This window comes from Palaemon carinicauda, chromosome 31 (assembly GCF_036898095.1).
Source record: "Palaemon carinicauda isolate YSFRI2023 chromosome 31, ASM3689809v2, whole genome shotgun sequence".
NCBI lineage: Eukaryota > Metazoa > Arthropoda > Malacostraca > Decapoda > Palaemonidae > Palaemon > Palaemon carinicauda.
The window spans coordinates 43,294,627-43,304,626 of NC_090755.1; positions in this window are offsets into that span (position 1 = coordinate 43,294,627).

Consider the following 10,000-nt stretch of genomic DNA (forward strand, 5'->3'; position numbering starts at 1 on the left):
TATCTCACCACAACAAATCAAAATCATTATTGAAAAAAATATTCATCGTTCATAGTTAAAATAATGCAATTACTTATTTATACACCCCTAATATGTTTATCATCAATCTATTTATGAAAACTTCTTGTTCCCTTCAGATATTTTAAACAAAGTTCATGTATGTTATTTTCATAACTCTTGGTAATAGAATATCTAACCCTTAATCCACTGGGTACCTAAAGTAGAATTGATAATGTCAACTGTAATAACCTGTAAAAATAATTATGGAATGCCTTTTGCATTCAACTAATATTCAACTTATATTTTCCATTAGATGTAACCCCGAAAAGTTCAGTCTTATTCATATAAACACAGATTCTCATTTCCCAAATGTAGTGCAACAAAGGGCAGGAAATAAATGTTCAAACAGACACATCATCCATTAAGGTTATCAAAAATATTTCCTTCAATCAAGAAAAATTATCAACAACTATGTGACTTCCACACGATTACCCATCAAGTGTTACTCATGTGTCATATCAAAATATCAATAAACATTTCACATCATTACACTTCATTATTGTGAATAATTTTACTCATCAATGTCATTATGATTAATCATTGTTATTTAATGGCATAAAAAGAAGCATTTCTCATCAAATCAAATCATCATATGTATAGAAATGAATAAAAAAATCATTCAAATTCTTGTCATGAAATGATGTGTAAAAACACATTGTTTCTTTTCCCTCCAAATATCTCAAAATTCATTTATATTAACGCCATAAATCCTCATATCACCATAATTATTTCATAATAAAGAAACATATCCAGTACATAATAGGTACATTTCCTGAATTTGAAGTTTATTTGCTCCATGTCTGTTTTTTTTTTATTATTATTTTTTTAAAGAAATAATTTTCAGACAAATTCAATTAAAACACTATGATTCCCTTTTTTATAAGTTTCATTTACTACACAGGCATAAATGTCATTTCGTGTGTTTACCACACTTACTCTACTAACTTCAAAAGGAATGGGTGCGATGAGTATAACTCTACATTATGTACTTGACGTATACGATTTCCTGTGTAATTATTATGGGACTAGAAATACCCTTGGAAACATTCATTTTCTCCAAGTTCATTAATAGTGCACTTTTTACATTTTTAATTACTTTCATCTCTTCTCTCTTCACTATATCAATAATATTCAGTTTGACTTTAGTACATAGCTTTTCTTTTTATATCATATATTGTTTTGATTTTTAACTTATTTCATTATTTATTCAAGTTAAGTTAATAAACATTCAAATCATAATAAAAATCAGTATTAACATGCATGTTCATCATTGTTTCACGTGTTACACAAAATATTACTCAATATAACACCTATAAATGCTATAATAACTCCTATGCTCTATTGGCATTGTTATTGAAGAAATCTTGTAAATAAATCAGTACTTTGTGAATTATCAATCACCTATGGTTTTCTATTTATCAACTGTCTCAAAAAAAAAAAAAAAAAAAAAAAAAAAAAAAAAAAAAAAAAAAAAAAAAACTTCCATTATATTTCAATACTCTATGAGGTGCCAAAATAATTTGAGACATTTATCATTTGGGCCTTCATTGATATTTATGGAACACATACATCTTTAAGTTCTTTCATAACAAACCTTACACAAAAACAATATTTATTTATTTGTTAATCTAAATACTTGTATAAGTACCCAGAGATTTTCATGTCATTTCACAAGGAGTTTAGTAGACTTTCTTGAAGCTGTCTAACAAAGATCTGATATTTTAAAAATACCGAGTTTTCCTAAGTAAATTCATCATCTTCAAGGTAATTGATATCAGTTTATTTATAGTTCGCAGGACATCATAAATCCCTATCTATTTATTTCATCTGCACCTTTTTATTTCTGTATGTGAACTTGACTTTTCATGGTGTATTTCACCTTTCTTTCTTTGAGACAATATTGCACAGTTTCCATTTATCACTATCTTATTTGGTTCCATTATCCGAGAGAAATATCTCGAAACACGAATGTCCAGTTGTAGTGGTTTGCGGACTGTGGCCAGATGTAGCCCGCAGACCGCCTAGTGTCCGAATGCCGACCACACCCCAACGTTCACTACACAATAAGATAAATCAGTGGAATACCAAGAAATCTGGGCAAAAGGTAAACAGACAAGAGAACTGGGCACTGTGCACCACCCTTCGATTTTTTTATACTGGGCAAGGGGACTCAGCTAGAACCTCATATTTCCCTATTATATTCTCCGTGGGTTCCCCGTCTCTCTCCGCAGTGCTTTACACATCCTAAATAAGGGGAGCAGTATACTTCCTAGCTATGATATTTTTCTTATTTAAAGGTAATTGAACATTAGGAGAGAAAAAAAAACACATTACAGGAATTTTTTTTTTAAATTGGTGACTTAAAAGGGGACAGATTATGTAAGTGAAAGATACGCTTACTGTTTAAAAAAAAAAAAAAAAAAAAAAAAAAAAAAATAGTTTTATTTTGATAAATTGAGAGAAAAGAAAATAAATACCATGGTGAGACAATATAGGTCTTCAAAACCAGAACGGGAGACAGATATTCCCATGCATAGCCTCTTGAGGAATCCTTCCTCTAAATATTCAATCTACATATATAAATATAAATACAGACCAATATAAGTGTAATTATTTCAATGTAATTTGACAGGTTGCGTCATTTAGGATCAAAGAGATTGTAAAATAATAACACATATCTGACCTGTCTCTACACTCGCACTTTAACATCATAGAGACAAAAATCATGTAATGTATTATGAAAATGCTTATCAACCTCAGTGCTACACAGTAAATCATAGTTACTCCATACCCATGAAAATAGATGAGGCAAGACCAGCAATAATCCTTTTTGAGACCCCTCATCTAAAAAACTTACTGGAAAAATAAACAGATTCTTCACAAACAACACAAGTTAAGTGTTAGATAATTTTTTTCACGATCTGTCTTGACCTACACTCCACACAGTCTAAACATATTTTCCTAAATTCCTCTTGACATAAACGTTACAGTTTTCAGTGAAAGTGATCTTGAAGCAGAACACAGTTTTCGTCACCAATATGATAAATGTCAGTTATAAACTTCAAATTATTTTTAGTATACTGAACAATGCAGGTGTTCTACGGAAGGTAACTCACTCTAAGTTTTGTAATTTAGTTTCCCTCTTCTGAGGTAGTAAAACTATTTCAAATTTTCAGTTGCATCACCCACTTACTATCATTCAACCTGCATGTAACATGAAACACATTCCAAAAGAGGTGCAGCAACACGATTGGTCAACTACATCCTCTCAATCTTACATTTAAACAGAGAACTTGCATCTTTCCGGAATTCTACAAACATTTACACAGTATGAACAATACAAAACATTTTTTCACTCTGAAAATTATAATTTGAATGATGGGGATGACTTCTCCTAGAAAGGCACATATGCTTCAGGACTGCACACTCACCTCGTGGAAATACTAGATACTCTTGAATCATTGTACTCATACCTGGTACCTAAGAAGGGATGTTTACAGTATGGAGTATAATGGCCATAATATGTAGTTCCTGAATGATTGGCTACTCTTGTCAAATTATACAAAGGTGAAATAGTAAAACTGCTAAGCTGCGCGACAGTAAGTCTCGCTACCGTCTCCGAGCACTACAGGGAGTAGAGCATAATGCCAGCCACCCTCATTAGTGACAGCAACTGTACAAAAAGGAAGGTGAGCTACTCAAGTACCTGGTATGAATACAGTGATTCCAGAGTATCTCGCCTCATCCATTTTCATGGGTATAGAATAAATATGACATACTGAGGATGAACAGCCTTTTCTCAACATATTACCTAGTTTTTTGTCTTTCTGCTGTAAAAGTGAGATTGTAAAGACAGGTCAGCTATGTAACATTGTTTTACACGTCCTTTGATCGTAACTGAAGCAACCTGTCAAATTACATTTGAACTAGCCTATATATTTACACTTATGGCGGTCTTAATTTATATTTATACATGTACATTGAATATTTGGAGGAAGGATTACTCATGAGGCTATGCATGGAGATATCTATGTCTCCCCTTCCGGTTTTGAAGACCTATATTGTCACACCATGGTATATATTTTTTCTCTCAATTGTTGAAAATAAGATAATTTTTCATTTTTGTGAACAGTAAACGTTTCTTTTACCTACATAATGTCCCCTTCTCAGCTGTTGATTTACATTTTTTTTTCTTTATAATTATTTTTTTTTCTCCTACTGTTCAATTACCTTTGAATAAAAAAAAAGAATCTTACCTAGAAAGTATACTGCTCCCATAAATTAGGAATCCATGCATAGCAATGCGGTTAGAGATGGGGAACCCAAGGAGAATATAATAGGGGAGTTTGAGGTTCTATCTGGGTCCCCTTGGCCAGTATAGAAAATCGAGGGGTGGTGCCCAGTGTCCAGTTCTCTTTTATTGTTTACCTTTTTCTTAGGTTTCTGAGAATTCTACCGTTTTATCTTTTTGTGTAGAGAACATTGGAGTGTGGTCAGCATTCGGACACTTGGCAGTCTGCGTACTACATCTGGCCACAGTTCGCAAACCACTACATAATTTTTGGTGCCCCTACCCAGTCTGAAATTATTCTGTTACAAAGTCATCAACTGTCTCTTGGTCAAATAAAATTCTATGAAGAAAAGTATGTTTTTATTTTATGTCAAGATTTGGGATTGAAAATTGCAATCGCACTTTCTGAAGTTAATTAAAAATCTCAAACACCTATTTTAGGTCAAAAGTTTATTTGTCATTAGATGTAGTCTTTGATTAATGGATTTCCTACTAACTTGAGCATAAGTTATTTATTGTTAGTACCGGGTTATTATGTCTGGAATTTTTTGTCTTGAACAAGTATTTTCTCCATAATCTTTTTATATATTCCTTTGTGTAATATGCAATTATGATCTATAATTATTTTGGGAGTAAGTCACCTATAACATTTCCAGTAATCTTTGGTTTCTTGTTCTATTTCAATTCTTCCTAAATCCAAGTTTATTACCTGACAACTGAAACAAATTATTGGTATTGAAAATTCTCATAACATCTTCCTGTCATTTTAAATAGTCCCTTTATCATTCCGAACACACCAATAACATATTTAAATCCTTGATAAACATCCAGTACACTAAGGATCCTAAAATTCCTTTCACTCAATCATCAACAATACTCATTTTTGGACAATGAAATCACAAAAAAATTTATGATTAATATGTACATTTACTCTATGCCCTATCAAAAATACCTAAACTTCTCTATTCCATTAAATGGACAATCTATCCTTCTCGGTCATTTTTCATTTATTTAAGAATGCTATCATTATTCACTACCCTTTTCGGGGGTCACTGAGGCCTTTCTTTTATATTTATGATGTATAGCACATTGCTTTTATAACTCCTTGGTAAGAGATATGGTTATAGTAATGTAGGATCCCAATGCATTATAGCCTTTTACTTTAATTGGACACTCAATATTTTTAGGCTAACTTTATTTTAAGGCTTGACTAAATGAGCATATGCTTCTGGATTATTCTCTAAGATCCTATCATTCTTCTGATGCCTGACTCCCCAAAAAAGTTTACTCATCGTATCACCCAACTAGTGCTTGAAAGACTAGAAACACCTGTGCATATATACCTCAGTACAGACAGAGTAATTAATGAAGACCCTACAGAAGTTGCAGCATATCAAATTAAGTTTTTCAAATAACAAACCCCTGGTGGAATGCCACTTCACAAGTTACAGAGTAAGGTAATACTCTCTTCCATATATTCATCTATCAAATAATTAAAGATAATCTGATATTATTATAGATTTAATTGTTACAGCTTCCCTTATTCTTTACTATCCAATTTTTGGAGTGCCCAATATCTATTTAAGTGATGGGTATCTTCCATTATATTTAGATCTCATGATTTACTTTTGATTAAAAGATTTTCATTTCCAGATCAATGTAACAATCATCCTGTTAAGAGACATCAATCCAAAAGGAGGACTCTGTAAAGGATTTACAACGCCATGTCATCTGTGCAGAAAGCAATGTAAATGAACACAGGGTTGAGTATATGATGATACCCAAAATAACCATGTCATCACAAGATATGGCATTATCAGTACACATTGCAAGAATTCAGTTTCCAGTAAGGTCAGCATACTGCCTCTGTTACGGCCCCTGGGAGGTGTAACTAAAGTTCTTTCAATGATTGTTGTCAGTAAAAATGTAACTCAGGGCTAAAGGTCAGAGGAAACAAAACACTCAATAAACTTCACAATATTTAATACTTAAATCTAAAAAATATACAAGTCAACCTTGCCTGACATTGCAAATACCACAACCATACAATAAAAAAAATAACCAATACACATAAATCTGAATCACTCTGGATTCCCTATAATTAATCAGCTAAGGCTCAAACAAAGATATAATAAAAATAAATAATCAACCTGATAGGATTCTTAAACTTTAGCTGGCCACCCCAGACATTAACCTTAAATTAACTAATAGACTAAAAGAAGTCGTAGCTACTAAACACATTTAAGTAATTGTAATTAATTTCCCTATTAGATAACAACACAGCAAACCTGCCTTTAACTCTCTTCACCGGGATAACCGTACCTATGGTTACCACGACGAAAGAAATATGACACAAAATATACACATGAATACACTAACCTAACTACAAAAATAAATACAAGGCTCCTCACTTCTCAGTAAGAATAAATGAGGGGGAGAGGCACAACTAAAGTCGTTATCCTCTCTTCCTTCCAACAAGTAGGGCAGGCACAGTATGCCAGGTCCAATAATCCGCTAACAAGCAAACAGAGATTCTCTGCCTTACCTGACAACAGCCTCCCTACGGACCACCTCACGAGCTAGCAAGCTCCCAACATCACTGCAGCTGCAATAAGTACCTGGGACCAGGTAGCCAGAGACTCGACCAACTCCCTGGGATCTCCCTCACGTTAGGAAACGGCGGGGCAGACTCCAGTCGCAAGTGACAGTAGCACCTGCCAGTCTCTGAAATACACTGTCCAAAAGCAAGGCAACACTCGAGTCACAAGTGACAAGAGCACCTGCAGATGATAAACCAAGACGAGAATCCGTCAATCCCTTTCCAAAGCCGTGGTCCAAATTCAATAGATAAGCGGTCGTCAGAAAAATTTTCAATGATCAATGCAGCTTAGAGTTTGTGGATGGAGGAGTGCTCAAGCCCGAACTGTCTTCTGTCCGAGCACCCACCTCCGATATCAACACTCTTTCGTCATCACTCGGGCAAACAAAATACAATCATTAACACAATAGCTCAAAACAAGGTAATTAAGCGGGGAGTAGGCGAGAAACAATCAACAACAATTAAAACTACTTTAAGCTATAGTGGAAACAACTTAAAATTAGAACAAGGTTGACTTAAACAAATGAGAAATTTACTTTACTCTAATAGCCTCCCAATCAACAATGTTGAAGGCCAGTCATTAAGGTATGTTGGAGTTTACCTACCTTAGCCTGTCTTCAGTCATGGCCTACTATATGTTGCATATCAAGAGCTAAATAATTTGCTGGTATGAAAGTGATGGTACCAGAAGGAAATAAAACAAAGAATGTTGTTTACTGAGAGGTCCTGCAATGAACACAATACTTTATACCATAGCTAATCACACTATTTGACTATATCATCTTTGATCACTTTTGATCATCCCAGTCACTGACTTTTATACATGACTACAGTTGGCCACTAGGTCCATAAAAATTTATAAACCTGAGTGTTACATTATGTTACATTCCACAGCGGACTAAGCATTTAATTGGTGGTGTTCTTGATGACCCCCAGATCCACTTTCACCACCCATGTACTTTGTAAGGTGTACTCAATATACCCCAGTAGTATTTTTTATTTTTTTATTTTACTGCCATTGATCACTTTTGATCAAACCAACCAACAACTCTGTACATGCCCATGGGTGGCCCCCAGATTAAAAAAAAAAAAAAAAAAAAAGAAGAAAAAAAAAATGTATATACCTGAGTGTTCCATAATGTTGCACTCTACAGTGGGGCTATCATTTAGTTGGTGGTGTCCCTGATGACCCCTGATCAACATTCACCACCTTTAGATTTTGAAATAGTCTACTCAGTGGGCCCCGATAATATCATTCATTATAAAGTGTTTCCTCTGCATCCATTTCTTACTATTCAATATATTTCTTACTTTCATTATAAAGGGTTTGCTCTCCAACCATTTCTTAATATTCAATATATTTTTCACTTTCATTATAAAGTATTTCATCTCCATCCATTTCGTACTATTCCATTGCTTGTTATTTAATACATGTCTTCATGACACTATAGCAGTTTTGAGTTATGCTTGGCATCTTTCCTGACGTTGCATATGAGAAGTAGTGATTTCTTTACTATATGGCAGTTTCAACCCCACCCCTAATTTTGTAACATGGTATTAATATTCAAATGTTTTGAACGAACGCTTTTAGTCAAAAAATATGTTCAAAACAAACTGCTGTTAAAAAAAGGAAACCTTGACCACAGGATGCCTTTTGATGTGGTGTTCGGGCTTCCCACTAATGCATCCAGCAACAAAGTGATGACATACTTTTTCCTCCCCCATGATCACAAACGAAGTATTTCTTCAAGAATATCGGTACCATCACCACCCTCACCAGTATACTTAATGATAATGAAAATGATAATGATAATTGATAATGAAATTATTTCAATGACGATTCTGCTCCAATCACCAATGCCCACCGTTAAACAAACTTTTTCATGAGCCCGGTTTCCTACAGACCTTAATAACTTTAAAAATTACATTTTACACCACTTGCCAGAATGTATTTGGGGTTAGTTTTAGGGTTATTGCATAAAGTCAAGCAGGGCGTACTTCATGCAGCGGGCCTTTTGGTGGCTAGTAAAATACTAAAATTGTGAATATTACATACATTATTAGTGGATACAGTTCTATGAAACTCCAATTTAATCACACTCCGGTTTATTTTAAGCATAGCTGTGATTTTCACAACAAAAAATGGATATACAGTATACAGAGAGAGCTTAGATGAACTAGGTGAAGGGAGAGGGAAGTGGTGCAAAGCAAGCCCAGTGTAAAGGAGCGTAGGCTATTTGAAATCATCTAGCTGGGAGATTCTTTACCACACATTTTTTTTTTTTTTTTTTTTTTAGGTACTGCGATTCTCTATGTCAAGTATAAGTAAAATCGTGAAGCATAAACTCATGTATAGTGCGGGCTGACTGTGCTTTAGTTTGCTCATAGGGTTATTTCTTTTATTATTCTGTCCATTGCTCTCTTGGGTGTAAATACCATATGTTGTAAGGCTTTAGTAAGGCTTCAGGTTTACGAGTCATAAGTTAAAATGGATAGTACCATCTGACTGGATACTGTTCTTTTTAGAAAAAAAAAATTGCTTTTTAATCTTCCTAATCTCATTTTGTTTAACAAAAGAATTCCATGCCATGTTTATTCTTCTTTTAGTTTAGGTCTCGGGACCTGAGTAAACATTTCCTGTATGTCTTAAGTAGGTATATTAATTAGCAATCTCTAGAGTTAATTCCATATTTCTGATTTATTGTGTCTTCAAATTTATTGAAAATTATCTTACGTTTAATCTAATTCATTTTCAGTCCTATATTTCTGCTTTCTCTATTTATATCATATATCATCTTACAATTCCTCCAAATGTTCACCAAACATAACTGTCATCTACAAACCGTAAGTTATTATGATATTCCTGTTAATATTAGATCATACATTTTCCCAATATAATTTTCTAAAAACTTTATCTAGCCATGCATTGTATAATTAATAAGACATGGTGTCTCCCTATCTAACTTTTTTCACAATTGGAATTTTCTCACTAACTTTATGCAATTTTATGATTGCTGTTCTTCCTGTATAGAGATCTTCAAGTTTTCTAA